Genomic DNA, 21,436 nt, shown 5'->3' with positions numbered 1-21,436 from the left:
TGAATTTGCAAATGCCTGGAGGAGAAAATTTTTACCAAGTGTCTAGTTCACTTTTCATTTCACTCTAGATCTTGACTTTCAAGTCTGATTACTTGGACAGATCCACATCTCACCGACTCCTACCTCCAAGAGATTAAGTAAGTACTGCCCTCCTCGCAGCTCTCCTCTCTCCAGTGTCTCAGACTCTTGGCCCTCACTTGTCTAGAACTAGCTTGCCCCGAGGGGTAAAGGCAAAGAATTGGTTTCATTCCACTGAACTGTATCTCCCTCTCTCTCTGACCTGGGTGGTCCCAGCTGCATTGATAGCTTTCCAAAGACTTCAAACATAATTTCTTTAAACCATATTTTATCTGTTTGTTTTCAGAGGGAGGGTTTACTACAAATATTCCATCATGACTAGAAAAGGAAATCTACAAATTCCAGATAAATTAAATTTCCCTACTTTGTTCTCTTTTTTGGTACCAGGGATTGAACTCAGGGGCACTCGATCACTGAGCCACATCCCCAGCCCTTTTTTTGTATTTTATTTAGAGACAGGGACTCACTGAGTTTGCTTAGCAAGCCTTGCTGTTGCTGAGGCTGGTTTTGAATTCACAATCCTCCTGCCTCAGCCTCCCAAGCTGCTGGGATTACAGGTGTACGTCTCCACACCTGTGGCAGTCAGTGTTCTTAAGGGAAGAGTTATTGTGGAGATCATCCATGTTATAGATATTCCACTTTTGCAAATACTGGCACTCAAATACCAGGAAATATCAAAAAACGTCAGGACATATAAATAGCAGTTAAAATGACTCATAGACTAGATTAGCTAACATGTACCACCTAACAGAGAATGGACCCCTGCTAACCACTGCTCAACAGAGATCATCCTCAGATGTTCATTTCATAAAATCAGAAACAGAATTCCACATCAATACCATTGTTGGCATCAATAGTTGACAATAAACAAAGAAAGAAAAGACTTGTCCAATAGCTATACTTAGTGTGTAAAAGTCAAAGTCTCAGTTTCTGCTCATGAGATTCAGTAGATGAACTGAGGGAATAAGAGTCAAGAGTTCAATAGATCCACTTCTGTATGGGGTGATCATAAAGTAGAAGATTCTATTGACCCTGTAATCCCAGCAGCTTGGGAGGCTGAAAAGCAGTAGGATTGCAAGTTTAAAGTCAGTCTTAGCAACTAAGTGAGGCTGTAAACAACTTAGTGAGATCCTGTTTCAAAAAATTCAGAAAAGGGCTGTAGATGTGGTTCATAAGCACCTAAGGGTTCAATCCCTGGTGCAAAAAAAAAAAAAAAAAAAAAAAAAGTCTATTGGCTATTCTATCTCAGATGGGCAAATTTATATGGAAATAGTTTTCCCCAAAATAAAAAGGACAATGCTAATTTTTTTTCCAGTGCTGGGGATCAGTTCTTGCACATGCTAGGCAGGCACTCTAACATTGATTGACATCCAGCATTATGGGTAATTTTATGAGTCAACTTACCATGGTACTCAGAGAGTCTGTCAAACATTATTGTAGATGTGACCTAATTCTTTGAAATAAACATTGAACTATTAATTGATCAATCAGTAGATAATAGATAGAGATAGCCAGAGATTGTTGGTTCTGTTTCTCTGGAGAACCCTGACAAAAACAGCATATTGATTCATTCTTACTCTTTAGAGAGAAAAGAAGATCAAATGTCAGGGACCTCTGGGTAAGCTGCTTAGCACAAATTTATTCAAGAAGTCATTCTGGACATTCTGGCTCTGGCTGACTAGGTCACCACAGAAATCAAATTATGGTCATACATAATAATATCTTGGAGATTCAGTTGAGGAACAGAGAGGGAACTATCCTACTAAATGTCCTTTATGTCATCTGTTATACCTTCTCTACTTAAGTTAGAAGAGCAACACTCCCTTATCATAGATAAATGTATATAGATAGTTTGTTGTGCTAGCAAGATATGAAGAACGGGATTCTGAGCTGAAAAATAAAATGGAATATAAATTGGTGGTGCTCTGTGGATGGTAAATTTACAGGCTTATTACTTAAACATACAGTGTATCCGCTATGATACGATAATCAAACTTCTAGGACTCTACCCTATATAAATACTTGTGCAAATGGCACAAGACATTGGAACAAGAATGATGACTACACCTGTATTTACAATCATAAAATTATATGCTTTGTAATAGAATTGTTAGCTCATAGGGTAGTTATTATTATTACGCGTGTGGTGCTGGGAACCCAGGGCCTTGTACATACAGATCGAGCACTCTACCAACTGAGCTGTATCCACAGTCCCTAGGTCATAGGTTAGTTATAAATGTAACATTATTAGAAATTTGCCAAATAATTTTCCAGATTAGTTGTGCTATTTTTTTTACTTCTCTTAAGGGTTATTTGTAATTTTGGCTATTGTGAATAAAGCTGCTATGAAAATTTTTGTTACAATTTTTGTGTGTGTACATATATTTCTCAGTCCTTTGGGGAAAATATGTAGCTGAACAATTGCTAGGACAAATGAATGTTTATGTTTAAATTTGTAAGAGACTGTCAAACAAAAGTGGCTATAACATTTTACATTTCCAATAAAAAGCTCTGATTGGTGATTGTTCTACATCACCAAGATTTGGTGTTTTCATATTTTATCATTTTAGCTATGTTCCTAGGTTAAGAAGTATCTCAGTGTGGTTTTAATGTTGATTTTCCTGACAACTAATGGTATTGAGCACTCTTTTACATGCTTATTGATTATTAGTATATATTCTCTTTGGAGCATCTGTTTAAACTTTGCCTATCCTAAAAAATGTGTAAGAATTCATTATATTTCCTGGATACAGGTCCTTTGAGAAGTTCATAAAATATGTTTGAATGAAATTAGAATTTTCTTGAAAAACAAAAGCTTATTTTTCAGTAGCTTGCCTTTTCACTCATATTGGTGTCTTTTATTAGAAGACATTTTAATATTGATCACGTTTAATTTATAATATTTCCTTTTTACTTCTTTCTGAGTCATACTAGGAACTATTTCTTAGGTCATGAGGACATTATCATCTAAAACCTTGTAGTTTATATGGTTTGGTCTGTAACCTGACTCAAATTAGCCTTTTTTTGTGTATATTGTGAGGTAGATTGTGGATATGATGGTTAGCTTTCCATTACTATAACAAATACCTGAGATACTCAACTTAAAAAGAGAAAAGGTTCATTTTGGCTCACAGTTTTGGAGGTTTTACTTCATGGTTGATTGGCCCTTTTGCTTTTGAGCCTGTGGCAAGACAGCACATGATGGCGGGGAGCACCAATGGAGCACAGCTGTTCACCTTATGGCTATTATTAAAAATCCTTTTAGAGTAAAAATATATAGAGGGAAAGAGGAAGAGTTTGGTGACTTTATAATCCCTTTCCAGGGCACACCACCAATGACCTAAAATCTCCCACTAGGGTCTCACCACTTAATGTTTCCACCACTTCCCAATAGCACCAGGCTGAGGACCAAGCCTATAACACAAGAGCCTTGAGGGTACATTATAGGTCCAAATATAGCAGTTGAATTTTCACTATTAGATATTTAGTCCAGCATTATTTGTTGAAAAGACACTCTTCATCATGAAATTGCTTTGGTGCTGTTTATGAAAATGGGTCTTTTATAGGCATCTCAACTCATCTCCGTTTATCTATACATGTATCCTTTGGCCATTCTCATAGTGTTTTGTTTATAATAAACAGTTTGCAATAGTAAGGCTTAAAGCCCTTCAGGCTTGACATTTTCTACAGCTCAATACATCAGAAATGGGAACAGACCAAAGTATCCACCATACAAATCAAGTTATGCTGACACTTAATCCTTCTCATTTCACTGTAGGACACATGACTTCACATACTATCCCTGACTCCTTAGCTAAAGATCCCCTATTAAATCTTCTGGAGAAAATAAGTCTGTTACCTTCAGAGCTGAACTAGATATAAATTTGTCTGCAGCATTTGGCAACGAATTTAGAATTTTCTTGAAATTTTTTCAGTTTCTTTGGCCACAAGAAATTTTCTTTCTATTATTTATGAGTATGAAATAAAATGTCTGATTTGCAATTTTCTGTTCTTTGTAGGAAGAAAAGCTTTAGGAGATACAACTAATATTTAGAGGCGATTTTATAAGGTTTTGTCATCATTTTTCTCATTTTTGGAAAAATGGCATAAAGTGGGCTTTAAATGCTGATTCTATAATTTTTGGAATCTGCATTTAAATTTAAAATGAAGAGAATTATTCATTGTGAACATCCTAGATGCATCTTACGTTCCATCAGAGTGCACTAAAAAGGGGGCCCAACCCCGGGGTAAAAGTCTACAGGAATAGAGAGTAGTTCCCGGTTGGGACCTTCTCAGCAGGAGCTGCCTTCTCTGGGATGGGTCGTGGGCTTGATTTTCCCTCACACCTGAAAGTCCTCAGCACGAAACTCGTCAGAAACCATTTCCTTTGTTGGAGGATTTTACAGTATTATTTTTTCAGATAAGGGCAATTAAAAAGAAGTCATCAGTTGGACCCTTGGAATGTATAGAAAACCCGGGGAGAGAGGAGGCAGCTGGAGAGATGGAGACGCGGCCTGCTCACCGCTAATGGCCGAGGCCTGCGCGGCTCCGAGGGAGAGCGCCGTCGGTCCACCGCGACGGGAGGGGCTGAGCTGGTGGGAGGCCAACTTCACCCTGTGGGTGCCTGGAGGTCAGAGGATCTCGTAGGACCTCTGCCCTGTGGGTTTTCGTCTATTTCGACGTATCTGTTGCTTCAGGACCGTTTTCGAACCCCAGAGGACAGGGCCCAAGAGGGCAGCAGCCAGGCCCCGCAGGCGTTCCGACCCGAGGAGCTCCGAGGAGCGTTACTACCGCCCCCACGGCCCAGCAGCCGGAAGCTCGCCACGTGCCACCCACCCTGCTCCCGGGCTCCGGGCGGGGGAACGGACACGGTCCGGAACGTCTCTGCAGGCGGCTGCGGGGGCAGTTGTGCCTGACCCCCGAGGGACCTGTGCTTGACCCCCGAGGGCTGCCCCTGGCCCTGGAGACAGCCCCGGAGAGGGCGCCCTGACCGGCGAGGCCAGAGAACCCCCAACACAGGCCCACACTCCGACCCCGATGGAGGTCTCAGACCCTCAGGTCTGAGCAGGCCATGGGGGGCGAGCTGAATCGGCCTCCACGCCGGGTTGTGCGCCGAAATTCAGAGCTAGAGGGAAATCGCGTGGCTCGAAGTCCGCGGTTGGTTAAAGGGGAAGCACGATTCCTAGGTAACTGGGGGGACCGTGAGAGAGGGAGCCGCGCGAGTTGGGGGCCCGAGTGCCGGGAGGATGGAGTTGCCCTCCACGACCGGAGGGCAGCCAGTGCGCCAGGTGGCCGCGCGAACTCCGCCCAGCCCCGAGGTCTTCCAGGGCCCTCCACCTGGGCCGTCCCGGCCGGACCGCTCCTGCTCGGGCGCCCCGCCCCTTCGCCTGGCGCACTTCCCCAGCCCTGCGTCTTCCCCGAGCGCTAGCCCGCGGGCCAGTCGGGTGACAGTCTGTGCCCACGCTGCCACTCCGCGCGGGCTCGGCTCTGGGTGAGTGTCGGGTGCGGCCGGGGCGAGGTAGCGTGGTCCGCGACTTGTGGACCTGGGGCCTCGCGGGAGCACCACTGGGAGGGGGGAGGTTGGGTTCGCTGGGTGCGTGGTGTGTTGGTTTGGAATTTGGAAAAAGCTGGGATCCGACCACAATTCCCTGGGAACAATTCCCTAGGGGGGACGGCGGCCCCAGGAGGCTAGATGGCGTTTTCCCCAGGTCAGTGCAAGAGGTCCCTACTGGAAGGATTTTAAAGAAGCTGCGCAGCCCCAGGTTTTCAGGTGGTCTAGGGATCTGAATTCTGAGCCCCCTGCTGCAGCGGCTGCTGGATTTCGCTTTGGGCGTGGGATCTCGGCTCCTTGTTCTTTAGTGTGTCTAGGTACTGCTCTCTCTCAACTTCTTCTGGCAGTGGTGGAGAAATGGAGATGATATAAATTCTAAATTTGAAGCTATTGCGCAATATTTTTTTTTTAACTTAGATACTTCCAGATAATGGAAATATAAAGCGAACGTAAAACTCCAGTGCATATTGCTCCAAAGTACAAGTACCAAATACATGCCCAGGATTTTATGCGATTGTATTTTTTAACCCACATTTAAAGCAACACTAGAAATGATCAGACTTTTAGATAGAATTTTAAACTGCCTAGAATCCCAGCAAACTGGAATTCAAGACTTTGATCTTTTGTGTTTTAGTGTTTACCCTTTCTTCCAAATAAGATCGGTCAGAATTTTTTAAAAATTATAAATAAAAAAAAATGTAAGCCTGGCTTTTTTCACTGTCTCTAAATTTTGTGGATGTGGTGCTGTTCCTTGTCTAGTCTTGGGGGTATTCTTGACACTTTAGGAATTTCTGAAATGTGGTGCACAAAAGAGTCCCACCCCAAATCCATCTTCCACTTTGGAGGTGTTCCTGGTAGTAAATCTGCCGTAATGATAAAAGCATCTGAAAAACTAAGACTGATTGGAACCGCAGCAGATTTTTAAAAAACAAATCACCTCCCCACCTCCACCCCAGGGCCTCAGCATGTGAAGCAAGTGTTCTACCACTCATCTACTTACTCTCCTGAAGGGAGATGTTTTCTTATTTTAACTTTTATGGGCAATTTATTTTGAAAATGACATTAGTGAAGGGAAACTTCTTTTTAACATCATTAAATTTTCTATAACTTTTGAGAAATTTAATAATAATGAATTTCATAATATAATAAATTGCAATAAAAATAATATGTCACATCATTCACATTGACTCTCTGCAAAATAAATGGGCCAAACTTTAGTAGGAGTCACAAGTCTGGCATGCGTAGTGGCTTCTTATCAGAATAATAGAGACCTTTAGTTTGTGAGAGACAGTACTTTTTGTTTTCGTTTTGCTTTTCCTTTTGGCTGCCAGAGGGATTTAGCATTCAGAATTCACTGGCACAGTTCCAAGAAACCACCTGACAAGCAAGCTACTGATTTTTTTTTTTTAAATGGAGCTATAGGGACCTTTTATTTAATTGGAATCTGTGAGAGAGCTGTGGAAGATGGGGGGAGTGTGCTGTAAACAAATTGAAAAACAAAAAATAGAAATCATTTTAATTCAAAGGTTGCAGGGCTGGTGTGTGTGTGTGTGTGTGTGTGTGTGTGTGTGTGTGTGTGTTGTAGTTCTGTGGTGGAGTGTACACTTGACCTAGCCATGGCATATTAGGCTAGAAACAGGTGTGTTCACTGCCATCGTGACTCAATTCCAGAGTCTTATCAGGTGAAGTCCATAGGGTAAGAGGCAGCCCATATGATCTAAAATCTCTACAGCGAAATACAAAGCAAGGATGGTTGAAAACAGCAAAGAAGCAAAGACAAACAATGAAGAGAGGGTTGAAGAGATCCAGTGAGAACCAGTGCAGGAGGAGAGCTCAGCACAGTTTGGAGCTATTTGATTCTTTTCACTCTCATACTCGAACTTTCTCTCCCTCTCTTATCTATTTTTAGTTTTTTTAAATCATTGTGTGGTACAGCATCGCACAGGTTGATTCTGCATCCAGTGACCTTCAGCAGTAAAATTACTTTGGAATTTAACCCAAACCATGCCATCTTTTCCACGGACATGAGATACCTTTCACCAGATTATTGTGGTTTTGTTTTCCTGATTTTCACCCTGACCATCACCTAAGGAGGTGTGTGTGTGTGTGTGTGTGTGTGTGTGTGTGTATAAAATATATGATATATATGCTTGGAGGCTGAGCATCAACAAGGGAGGATTGAAACTCCTTTTTTTAGGGGGAGGGGTTGTTTTGTATAAGAAGAACTGCGCTCCCTTTGGTTCCAGAGACCCTTCTCATTGCCAGAAAAAATGTCCTTGCACCACAGTCTTCCACATGTCTGCCTCCATAGGCTCTCAGAAGGCAGAAGAAGAAATGCAAGACATTGGTACATTCAACATGTCTCATGTTCTCAGTCTGAAAAGACTGGCCACCAGGCACAGGCTGACACAGTGTGCCTCCCAGCTGGCAGAGAGAGGCCTAGGAGAAAATTCCAAGCTACTGAATTTTGTTGAACCTTCTGCTAGCCTAGCAGAGATCTGATAACACTGCAGTTAGAGCATTTGGGATTGAAATTTTTGTCTTGCCAACCAACACAACATCGTTTTTATAGTGAAACTTCAGACATCAGAGGCTATAAGCATTCCTGCTAAATTATGATCCATCCATTGGTAACAAATGTTAAAAATTTGCCCCATTACCATTTATTTACTTGCAACAGTACTCTGAAGAATCTCCTCTGACAATTTAAACGCATTCATAGTATAGCAGTGGAACTCATCTATTTCAAGTGTACATTTCTCTGTACATTGAATTGGTTCAGAATCCTCACTCAAGACTTTTCTTTACTGAAGATTTTACCCAAACTTTCTTAGTTGGATTCATACTGTCTCGTAGAGAAACACAGACCAAGGAGTGTAATGTATGAACTTGACAAGTTATAACAGTAGCTGTCAGGTGACCATGTTATCTCCTTGACTGAAAGTGCTAGGAGAACAGAGAGGTGTGACCAGCTTTGGAGATCAGTTGGAACAGTGGGGAGGTTTTTTGTTTTTGTTTTTTTCCCCTAAAGTACTTGGTGAGAAAAGTACAGGGTGGGAAAAAAAGGATTGGATACACAAATGAGCAGACCCACCACAACATGGCTCTGCATCAACTTTTAGTTTTAAGAGACCATCCACTCAGTTTTAACAACTTTTAGCAACAACTTAAGTACCATTTGAATGCCTGGTTTCAATCCTCCCTTGTTGATGCTCAGCCTCCAAACATAAATTTAATTATATATATATATATATATATGTGTGTGTGTGTGTGTGTGTGTGTGTGTGTGTGTGTGTGTGTATCCTTAATATATAGGCTAACTGGAGGACACCCAGCAATTCAGGGAGATCATGTGATACTGTTAGGGTAGCTGGTACAAATATCCAGGAGAGACACATATCTGAGTCAAGCAAAGGTTTATTGACAGAATATCTGCTGGGCTGCCCCTCTGCAAGGTGCAACAGCCTGCTGGAAAAAACTTCTTAACTCTATAGTCATATACAACAAAGTAGTTAAAAAATAACTCATCTGGCCCTGTGATTGTTACTTGGTGTCTTTGTTGTGGTTTTGGTAGTTGGGGGTAGTTAGGGTAGTGGGTGGACCTAATGGGAAGGTCATGCCTGGGTGGGCAGGTGCTGATTTTCAAAATGGAGTTACTTTGGCCTAAAGACCTAACATGTACCACTCTGGGGAACATTTTGTCTTGCATTATGACCCTTTGTCAAGTGGTCAAGTAATCCTAAGCAGCAGGAGGTCTTCTCAAACTTCCATAGAATCCACTTGTAAGGAGACAATGAGCTCAAATGAATCAAAGTTGTTTATAATTATACACACATGGCATAAGCAAAATTAGTGCTGTTGTCAGATTCTACACCCATAATCCTATAGCATGACACCCAAGTGGACAAGACAAAACAAGTAGTGGGTTGTCCTGTCATGAAGGAGCCAATTTTATACTGTAGCTAAGTAGTTACAGTCTGCAGTTGTACCCTATGGGGATGAGGGCAAAATGGAAATTTCCATGGCTCTTCAGAAACAGGGAGGTTCCCACAAAAGACCAGTAAGAACAGCCTTATGGTAACTGCTCACAAAACTGCCCCACCTTTCCATGGTTCAGGAGGGCATTTGGCTAACGTTTGGGTCAGACTGTGGTTGAGACTTAAGAATGTAGTTTATATGAAAAAATATAAGGTAACTAGAACAATGACCTTAAATGGTGGACTTTGAAAGAGATTGATTGGATATCGTACCCTTGGTTTGCACTTTCTTTACTCGGTTTCTTGAAAATGCTGCTCCACTGTTGCTTTGCCTTATATATCAGTGTGCATCTAATTGTTGCTCTTGTGACATTTCAGTTGCCTAGAAAACCTGAGGATGTTTTCTATAATTTTTAATAATTTTCCTATGATATCATCTTGAGATTGATCTTCTTGGGCTATTTTTTTTTTTTTTTGTAGGGGCAGGCGTGCATACCAGGACTTAACCCAGGGGTGCTTAACCATTGAGCCACATCCACAGCTCATTTTTCTGTTTTGTTTTGTTTTGTGTTTTGAGACAAGGTCTTGTTAAGTTACTCAAGGCTTCACTAAATTGCTGAGGCTGGACTGGAACTTGTGATCCTCCTGCCTCAGCCTCCCACTTGCTGGGATTACCAGCATGCACTACCAGGTCCAGCTTTTGGTTTAATCTTTCCTGATACCTGATGGACTCTTTCAATATGCCTCATCACATAAGTAAAATCTATCATTTTTTCTTTTTTGTAATTTGTCTCCCAGATTGTTCTCCCTAAAATCTAGTTACTATTCAGAGAAAAGTTAAAAAATTAAAAATTATGTAACACATGATAATTTTTATTCAACAGAGATTTCCAAACAAGTTAAAACAGAAAACAGCTCTGATGCCAGGCGAGGTGGTGACAGCACACCTATGATCTTGACTATTCTGAGCAGGAGGATCACAAACTTGAGGCCAGCCTTGGTGAATTAGTGAGATTCTATCTCAAAATAAAAAAATAAAAAGAACTGAGGATGTAGCGCAATGGTAGAACACCCCCAGACTCAATCCCCTGTTGGGGTGTGGGAGAGGAGAAAAGAAAACAAACAAAACTGATGGTTTCAACACAGTATTTCCAGTTAAGAACTATTAAAAACAAGTTGTAAACAAAATGTAGAAAGCCACAATGTCAGAAGAAGGAAAACTTTGAATGCATTTGTGAATACATTTATCTCCAAAAAGAGAAATAAATAAGTATTGTTGGTTTGAAAATCTGTTTCAAAAATATTTGTTTAATCTATTCTTAGACAAGAAAAAATTTTGGAAGATTTATTACCCCTCAAGCAGGAACCCATATCTTACTTCCAAATAATAATCTTTCCCAGGAACATCCTAATTGTAAAGAGACAGAAAACAAAAAAACAGATGAACACTTCCCGACGTCTGGAGTGGTTTTTGTTTGTTTGTTTGTTTGTTTTTAATTAAAAATATAAATTTTCAGCCCACACCTGTAGACACACATTGCCAGGGACACAGAGTCCTTCCATGGACACTGAGACAGGGTAGAGATGGACAAGGTAGTGCCTTGGCTGGGAATGGAACCCAGGTCTCCCAGTTAGGAATAGAGAAGTCTACCACTGAATCAACAATGCCCTCTTCTGGTCCTTTGTAGGTAGAACAATTGAAAGAGTATCCAGAAAGACTTAAATTCCCAAAAAAGGTGGTTTGTTTTTGTTTGGTAGTGTTGGCTATACTAGACAAAACTATAAATATCAAAATATCTGATACATTTCACCAAATGCTTAACTCATAGAAAGGTTTGTTCCAACTGTGTAACAGATACCTATAAAGAAACAAAAAAATCATCCATGTCCGTTGTTTCTGATTCCAAATTTTCAATTTTCATCCTTAAACTATTGCCTTACTGATCTGAGAAGGTCACCAAACTTGTAGGCTAGGTAAAATTCTAATTCAGGAAAGAAAGAAGAAGGAGAAGCAGAATTAAAATTAGAAGAAAGGAAATAAAAGGACAGAATCAAGATAATGAAGCAACAAAGTTTGGTACAATCAGTTAGTCCTTTGTAGCTGTTATAGTATGTTTGTTGAGTTAATGACCAGTCTTATAATCATTGTAATACTATTATGTGTTTTTAATACATATAAAGCATTTGAAGAGATATGAGATATAAAAAGATTAACAATGCTTGCAATCAGTGTCTGCTTGGGAGAATTCAATTTCCCAAGTTTATATGTTTTGGATTTATTATATATATAAGGAATAGAATATTTCAAGAAATATTGATGGTTAAAATATAAATATATTGATATTATTATTATTGATGCCCAGGACCTTGTGCATGCTAGGCAAGCACTCTACCAACTGAGTCATCTCCCCAGCCCTGTACTGATCTTTTAATTAAGTTCAAATGGCAGAAACATTTCTTTCCCCAGTTTTCCCTGGGAGAAATTAAACTGAAGAGAAGAACCTGGAGAACAGCCCCATAAGTTGGGCTTAGAAGTCATTATGAAATGTTGCCTTTTTGAAAGCCAGGAGCTGTAAGATGAAACCATGCTTCTCTTGTTGAGAAGCCAAGGTAGGTCCAGCTGAGTAACCAACTTGAATTCAACAAGAAAATCATCCTTCACACTGACTTTGTATATAGATAAGATACACATCTAACATGCCCACCAACTCTGGTCAGCACAACTTTAAATATCAGACCTACACTTATTCCCTAAACTACAAACCTGCACTTTTAACTCCTAAATTTACAAGATGCCTCGGATGCATCTCAGAGTCACTCAACATACCAGTGAATTCCCTGTTGGCATATCACACCACCCTCTACCTCAACACTCTGCAATCAGATCCAAGCACAGCATCTCCCAAAGATTAGTACATTGTCTTCAATGTTTCACTAAAATCTGTTCCTACTCCAGCTTGGTATATTTACCCTCCACTATTCATCCTGTTGTCCAGATCAGATCTTGCTATCTTCTTTAGATGAATGCTTTCAACTTTTCAATAAAGGTTTATAATAGTGTTTAAATAAATAGTGTTTAAATTTATTGTGCTTTCCACAGACTCATTGCCTCTTCATTATTGCATCCTTCCATACATCACTTTTTATATCAATTAATATGGATTTAACAAACCACTGTCTTCCCTATAGCCAGTCTTGTCTACTCTAACCCCTTTCCCACATTATATCCTGAGTGACCCTTCCACAGTGTAAATCTGAATAGACTTTTAGACAAAAACCACATCTACCAATGATAGTCAAGTGTGTTAGCTTTCCACTACTGTAACAAATACCTAAGGTAAATAAACTTAAAAAGAAATTTTTTATTTTGGCTCATAGTTGGGAAGTTTTAGTCCATGGTTAATAGCCCTGTTGCTTTGGGGCCTATGGTCAGGCCACATCTCATGGCCTGGATGCACAGGGAGCAAAACCTCTCACTTAATGACTGGGAAGCAAAAGGAAGGGAAACTTGCTGAGGTCCCCTTCCCCTTCAGGGATGCACTCCAAAGGACCTGAAGATCCCCCGGTAGGCCCTACCTCTTAAAGGTCCCACCATTCCCAGTAGTGCTACAAGCTGGGGAACAAGCCCCAGACATATGGGCCTTGGGGACACTTAAGATCCAAATATAGCAATAAGCAATAGCAATTCTCTCTCCCTTGATCTTTGGCATCCTAGAGATGATGAGGAATGTTAGGAAAAGAATAGCAATGGATCAATTCCCAGAGCCAGGGGGTTCTGGACTTGTATTGGCTTTGAAACACAGCACGCACTGGAGAATCTCAAGTATCTGGCAGTGCTAGGAAATTAGGAAGTAAGGCTGAAAACAAATTACTGCACTGGCACGTCAGGCCATCTGACTTTTCAATCTTCCCCTCCCAGCCAGTTTCCTAGAAACTGGGATGAGGCCACAGAAAGGCCCCTCTTGGAAGTTTCCTAAGAATTCTGAGACTTAGTTTTATGATTGTGTGTGTGTGTGTGTGTGTGTGTGTGCACGCGCGCGCGTGTGCGCGCATGCTTGGAATTGAACCCAGGGATGCTCCAGCACTGAGCTATATCCCCAGACCCTGAGTGAGCAAGGGTCTTGCTCAGTTGCATTGGTTGCATTGGCTGGACTGAAATTTTGATCCTTAGTAGTCGATTTTCAGATGTGTTCTAGAAGTACAGATGATTCCACACAGGGACATTTTGGATCCTTTAGCTGAAAATCAGCCTTTAGTAAAAGTTGATTTCCATCTGCTCCGAGACTAGTTTCCAGAAACAGTAGGCTGCTTAGTGTAACCAGGGTATATGCAGTCATTGAATCAAAGTATGAACAGGTGATTTTATTTCTGTGAAGAAGCCTGGAAGATAAAATCTACAAGTGGTGGTAGGAGAAATAACACCGTGAGTATTGGATGTGTTAGGAACTATGCAGGTCACCGAACCTAAGAATACTGGTGCTTCAGTATTCAACATCTTATCTCTTACTGGAGTGACCCAGGTTTGACTGTAGGCTAATACATGTGGCTGTTTTTTTTTTTTTTCTTTTTTACCCACCACTGAACTTCATTTATAACCTCTACTCAAGTTTTCATGGCAAAGGCCAGACTGGTCTATGCAAAGATTGAAAAGGCAAGGTAATGTTGCAGTCACCTGAAGAAAGGGGAAAATCATAAAATAGGCAATGTTTTGGGAACACATATTATTAAAGAGTGTGTTTACATATTGGTTTGGCAGTCTTGGGACTGGGATGGGGCTATGATAAGGAAAGGATTAATGCTTGGTTTGAGGTGTAACAAACATGCCTCTTTTGAGGCAGAAAGCAAATTCTGCATGCGTTTTTATGGTATTAAGTATTTGGAGCTAATACCTTTAATTCTCATGTGCATGAACTCTTGACATGATGCCACCCACTAGTAAATGCAGTGTCTTAGGATGAAGAATAATTTTAATGTGTTTCTATCTTTAGAAATTAGTTTGAGAGAACTGGAGCTCAGTGGTGGAACACTTGCCTCTCACATGAGAGGCACTGGGTTCGATCCTCAGCACCACATAAAAATAAATAAAGGTATTTGTCCATCTACAACTAAAAATTAAACATTAAAAAACTGAAATGAAATAATCAAAATCAAGAATTCTGCTAGAGTTTAACAGATATATGAGCAGTGAGAGCTGAAGAATTAGTAAAATGGGAGTTGAAGAGAAAGAAAAGTAATTCAGAATACAAAACAAGGAGGAAAATATTACTAAACACACAAATGATTAAAATATATTAGAGTGAGATGGTCCATCTTATTTTCAGTTATGGGCTCAAAAGTGGGAGAGAGAGAAAATAGAGTGAAGGCAGTATTTGAAGAGATAATGTTTGAGTTTTCCAGACAACATGAAGACACAAGTCAACAAATTTTCAATCCTCCCTGGGCCAGCATTTGTCATACCCTCACTTAGGTGCTGCTGAGGGATTCTAGTCAAGTCTTTGTGATTCAGCAGTGGGCACAAACATCCCCCTTCTCTCCAGGACAGTGTTCAGCATGAAATCTTGACATAAATCATGCATTACACCAATGTTGTAGCATATTCATGGAGGCAGGTGAGAAGAAAGGCCAGAGAATCCAGTCTGAAATGTTAATTGTGTCTTAAACAGGGTCTTATACTGAGTTCTACCCTATAATTGTAAATTGCCCTATAAAGAAAAATGTCTCTCCCCTTTATCCTTTTTTATTTCAAGAAGCCTGCACTCATGTTCTGAAAAGTCAGAAGACAACGTCCACTGCTCAATCAAGTGCTGAGTCACCAGGAAGATATAAAAGTTTTATTTCTTAACTCCATGCCCCTACTCCAAAGGACTCATTTTCCCTAAAGAGGACCTAGCTTTGACTGAGTTTTAATTCCTATCCCTTCCACAAATGATAAAAGCTACTAATTATCTGGGAAAAGATTGCTGAGTTACAGAATAGAAAAAAAGCATACTCATGGTTAATTAGCAATGATTATTCTTCTATTAAACATTATAATTATTATACCATTGCTACACAACACTAGACTTGGAACTAGTTTGTGTCTCCTCGTACTATTTACTTTTTGATCATGAGGAAGTTACTTGACTTCTTTTAGCTTTATCTATCCCATGTACAAAATTGAGGCAATAGTAATATTTTCTTCACTAAGTAAAATGTTTAATTTTCCAGCTTTGTTTAGATTCATGGATTTATTTTCACTTTTGTTGTTTGTCTTTACAGTGAGTTTTATTTTCACTTCTTGTTTAAGAATCAGCTTAGAGGGTATTGGAGGAAGAGAAACTAAGCTATCAAAGGAAGGAACAAGTTAGACTGTGAATAGGGCAACCTTACCCATAGTCTGGATGAAACCCAAAAGACAAAGTCATTGCACAGAAATTTTCAAGGATTAAGAGACCTATATGTGTTCCTTCTGATCCTCCAAAGTACAAGATGTTCATGCAAAAAAACTGTTTCCCTGGCAGACTTGCTGAGTGCATCAGTCCACACTTACTCACCCTCAGTAGTACTGGAGCTGAGAGCTTTTCAAAGTTGAGAAACACTGACCTGACTTCCACAAACCTTGACCTGTTGCCTGAATTATGTGTTGGAGGAGTGGGGAACATCTGTTGAGCTGCTAACAAGGGAAGCTTTTGAATTAGTATTGACTTGTAAGATGCTTTTCAAACAATTTCATTTACAGTAAAGTTACTTTACTACTACTCCAATTTGCCTCCACACTTAATTAAAACACTAATCCCTAGAATATTGAATAGAACATTCAATTATTAGAAATTCTGGGTTGTCATAAAGGAGGTCATTTCTCCTATATATACATCCAGCATTGAGAGGGTTGATAACAAGACTGAATGTATATATGCACATTCAGTTTTATATATATGACACTGGTAGTCAGTACCTTCATAGGTTTATTATAGTTGAAATACTTTGAAGAAAAAAGGAGATAAAATAGACCTTCTATAGAAAACATTCTATATATTAGGATTCTATGACCATGAACTTTTAGTAATGATTTTTATGTCACTGCCTAGAGCATGAAAGTGCTGAGAAGAATCTAAAGACTTCATTCTGGTGTGGGCATGGTGAGCATGCCTGCAGTTCTAGCAACTTGAGGCTGAGGCAGGAGGATCATAAGTTTGAGGCCAACCTGGGCAATTTAGTGAGACCCTGCCCCAAAATAAAGTAAAAAGGACTGGGGATGCAGCTCCATGGTAGACACCCTGGTTTCAATCCCCAATACCAGTATTTATTATTGGGGATTATAATTTTTATTTAAAAATGCAAGGTACACCGTAGGCTCTCTCTCATCCAGCAAGGAGGTCCACAGAACAAGGTAAGGGAGAGTGTGGCTGCAGAGTCGCTAATCAAGCCCTCCGGAGACCAAGCAGGAAGCAGGTCTGATTTTATTGTGCAGTTACCATGTATGTATACTCAGGCAGTAGCTAAGCAGGTTACAGGCGGCCACCAATGCAATGTCTGCTAACTGCCCTTGCAGCGACCAATCAAGGAGTGGGCCGTGAAGCAAGCACAGGGACTGCAACACATGGCCTCACACCCAGGGCTGTGCCTACGGGGTAAGCGGCCTGCTGCTCTCTCACTAGCAAGAGGGGAGTGGCCTGCACTCAGACACCGGTAATATATGCCATGTATGCAGTACTCCATGCACTTGTCCCCACAGCACACTTTTAGGGGAATCTCCATAGTGTATAAAAATTCTAAATCATGAAAAGAGGAAAATAGAAAAAGAAAAATAGCAAGAGGAAAAATTCAGTAAGAAAAATTTAAGTATTTAAAATTTTTATAAATAACAATGGAATGATTATGAATCTAAAGTTATAGGGTATGTTTAAAATAGTAATTGTGATCAAAAAGAAACTCTTAAATTAGTATGTTAGAAATGAAGAAAGTTTAAAATTAGTATCTTGAGCATGGGATTAAAGAGATTTTAAAAAGAACAGGATAAATTCAAAAAAGAAATTGAAACATTATAAAAATAAAAGCAAGAATATTTAAAATAGAAAAGCCAAGATACAATAAAAAGGACCTAGAAAGTCTAAAGTTGGATTTTTGAAAAGACTACTAACATTGACAAACTTCTGGTGAAATTTATGATTATTATATATGCACATATAATCATAAACTACATATGAAAGAAACTTTAAGTACAAAACAAATAAGCCAAATCCATAAATATCTAAAATATACATGATAAATCATGATGAAATTAGATTTACTTGTGAATTTAAGAATTTTTTAACAATAAAATATTATAAATGTATATTAAATTTACTGAATGCTTTTCTCTTTAAATTTAGATAATAATATGGCTTTCCTTCTTAAAATTTATTATAATTAGTCATTAGTAAATTTATAAAATGAATTAATAAATTCAGTAAATTTAATATACAGTTATAATTAGGAAACTAAGAATAGGGCATTATTTTTCTTAAAAAACATAAGAAGACCTACCTAAAAACCTATAAATAACAACCATGTAAAGATTAGGAAGAAATAAAATTCTGTAAAAAAATCATCTGAAACAAATATTAGACTAGGAATCTGGATATAAGAATAAGTGCCCTTAAATTAAACGTATTTCCATTATATCATAGACAAACATTTAAAAATGTAAATTTTAAATGGCAATTGAATTACTGTCTATTGATACTGTATTTTATTTATTTATACTTTTTTTTTTTTGGTACTGGGGATTGAACCCAGAGGTGCTTTACCACTGAACTACATCCCCAAACCTTTTTGTTTGAGATAGGTAACTTCACTATAAATGAAATTGTTTGGAAAGCATTGTACAATTCAATACTAATTCAAAAGCTAAGTTGCTTAGGGCCTTGCTAAGTTGCTGAGGCTATCTTTGAACTTGCAATCCTCCTGACTCAGCCTACTGAGTTGCTGGGATTGCAGGGGTGCACCACCATAACTGGCTTATACCTCATTTTATCATGCCTCACTTTATTGCATTTCACAGATATATTGAGATTTTTTTACAAATTGAAGTTTTATGGCCACCTTGCATTGAATGAGTCTATGGTGACATTTTTCCAACAATGCTCATTTCATGTTTCCATCCATTTTGGTAATTCTTGCAATATCTCAGATTATTTCATTATTATATTTGCTATGGTGATCTGTGGTCAGCAACCTTGGATGTTACACCTGTAATTGTTTTGGGAGGCCACAAACTGCATTCATGTTTGATGTCAGCTTAACAAGTTGTTTATGTGTGTGTATGTGTGTGTGTGTGTGTGTGTGTGTGTGTGTGTGTGTTTTCTCACTGCTCTGCCTCCTGGACATTTCCCCATTTCTCTCCCTCTCCTTAGGTGACCCTATTTCCTTAGGTACAACAATATTGATATTATGCCAGTTAATAACCCTACAATGGCCTCTAAGTGTTCAAGTAAAAGACTTGCACATTTTTCACTTTAAAATCAAAAGTGTGTCTGAAATCTAGATAGGCGAGAGCTAGGTCTCTTGCATCAGTAAGTCAAGTTGACTATAAAGGAAAAGTTATTAAGGAAGCATGCCATTCCAGTGAATAAATGGTAAGGAAACAGACACCCTATTGCTGATACTGAGACAGTTAGTGGTTTAGAAAGAAGATCACACATTCCCTTAAACAAAGCCTAATCTAGAGAAAGGCTGTAACTCTCTTCAGTTCTATAAAGGCTGAGGGAAGTGATGAAGCTGCAGAAGAAAAGTCTGAAGCTAGCAGAGGGTTGATTCATGAGATTTAAGGAAAGAAGCTATTTCTATATTATAAAAGTACAAATGCAGCCAGAGCTGATGTAGAAGCTGCAGTGAGTTATCCAGAAGATTTAGCTAAGGTGACTGACGCTTTCAGAAGAGCTAACTAAGATGACACTCAACAACAGATTTTTAGCACAGATGAAAAACCCCTTATGCTTGAAGAATATGCTATCTAGAACTTTCTAGATAGAGAGAAGTCTGCCTGCCTTCAAAACTTATAAAGGATAGGCTAACTTGTTAGGGGCTAATGCATCTGTTAATTTTCAATCAGAGCCAATGCTCATTTATCATTATAGAAATTTTGTGGCCCTTAAAAATCATACCAAATCTACTCTGCCTGTGCTCTGTAAATGGACCCACAAAGCTTGAATGAGACCTACTACTCGGAAAAAAAGAGATTCCTTTCAAAATATTATTACTGACAATGGACTTGGTCACTCAAGAGTTTTTTTTTTTTAAAGAGAGAGAATTTAATATTTTTAGTTTTTCAGCAGACACAACATCTTTTTTATTTGTATGTGGTGCTGAGGATCAGGCGAGCGCGCTACCACTTGAGCCACATCCCCAGCCCTCACTCAAGAGTTTTAATGGAGATACACAGATTTATGAGTTTAATTTTGTTTTCATGCCCGCTAACACAATATCCATTCTGTAGCCCATGAATCAAGGAGTAATATTGACTTTCAAATTTTCTTATTTTAATAAATACATTCTGTAAGGCTGTGGCTGCCATAAATAGTGATTCCTTTGATGGATCTGAGCAAACTAAATGAAAAACTCTCTGGAAAGAATTTATCATTCTAGATGCCATTAAAAGTATCTTTGAGAAGCAGACCCCGTCCCAGTACCTCGCTCAGCATGAACACCTTCTGCTCAACACCAGTCTCCCTTCTGCTGCGGACTCTTCTGAGCTGCTCACAGAAGTGCGTGGAAATGGAAAAAGGCCCAGTCCAGAGAGAAGGGAAGAGAGTGATTTAGAAAGAGATACAATTCCTCCTGAGCCTCCTGCCAAGAGAGCATGTGCAATCAGGCTTGTTCCTGGGCACAGTCCTGCCCTCACTGTGCCCCCCATGAATCAGGGGGCCAGTTCCATCCTCCTCCTTCACCTCCTCAGCAGTACACCTTAGAAGATATTCCAACTTCTCACCTATATCAGGAACCTAACAAGATGCTAGAACACTGAGAAGTGTGTGAGAGGCACCCAGTATTGGTCTAAATGGAGGCGATCAGGAGGAGTGGCTAGACCACCATTTGACAGAAGGGGAATGATCTGAGGAACCGAAACATCTTGACCACCTGAACTGCATTATGGAAATGGTAGAAAAAATGAGGTGCTCCATGGCAGTTCTGAGGCACTGTCAGGAATCTCATTGGAAAGAACTCAACTACTGGAAAAGATGACTTAATGAAAAAACAGATGAGCAGAACAGGGACCAAGCTGGTCCCCAGGCAGCATAGCCCTGGGAGTGCAGATTCTCTCAGCAGTGGTAAGGGCAGAGTCTTATGGGAACTCAGAGTAAACATCAGCCTTTGGATTCCACCTAATATGTGAAATCCATTCTGCTTTAGAGAAAAGAGGTGCTACACTGTGGAGTTAGGGAGAATTGGGTGACTATGAAGAGTAAAGGAAAAATATATGAAGCACTGGTACTCCTCATATTCAAAAAGTGTTCATCCCCCCCACCCAAAAAAAGAATAAGTTTGATTCATGGGAAGAGGTCAAAATATTAACATTAACAGAAGTTTAGAAGGAAGTGATTCTAGCCCTTTGGATGATTTTGAGAGATTTAAGACATCACTGGAGGAAGTAATTGAAGATGAATTGGGAATAACAAAAGAACTAGAATTAGAAATAGATCCTGATGACTAAATTGCTGCAATCTCAATTAAGTCTTTAATCGGTGAAGAGTTACTTCTTATGGGTAAGCTAAGAGATACAATTCACTCCTGGTGAAAATGCTGTGAACATTGTTCAAGTGGTACTAAAAGAGTTAGAATATTACATAAACTTAGTGAATAAAGCAAGAAC

At 39.6% G+C, this 21,436-nt stretch overlaps 1 pseudogene; it reads left to right on the top strand.

The window, feature by feature from the left end:
- Positions 1-5,324: 5,324 nt before the first annotated feature.
- LOC113177331 (protein CBFA2T2 pseudogene) lies at positions 5,325-20,959 on the top strand (annotated as a pseudogene).
- The last annotated feature ends 477 nt before the right edge of the window (positions 20,960-21,436 follow it).

The sequence above is a fragment of the Urocitellus parryii genome, chromosome 11 (genome assembly GCF_045843805.1).
Source record: "Urocitellus parryii isolate mUroPar1 chromosome 11, mUroPar1.hap1, whole genome shotgun sequence".
Lineage (NCBI taxonomy): Eukaryota > Metazoa > Chordata > Mammalia > Rodentia > Sciuridae > Urocitellus > Urocitellus parryii.
The sequence above is the reverse complement of the archived record's forward strand: the minus strand, read 5'-3'. Positions and strand labels throughout refer to the sequence as shown.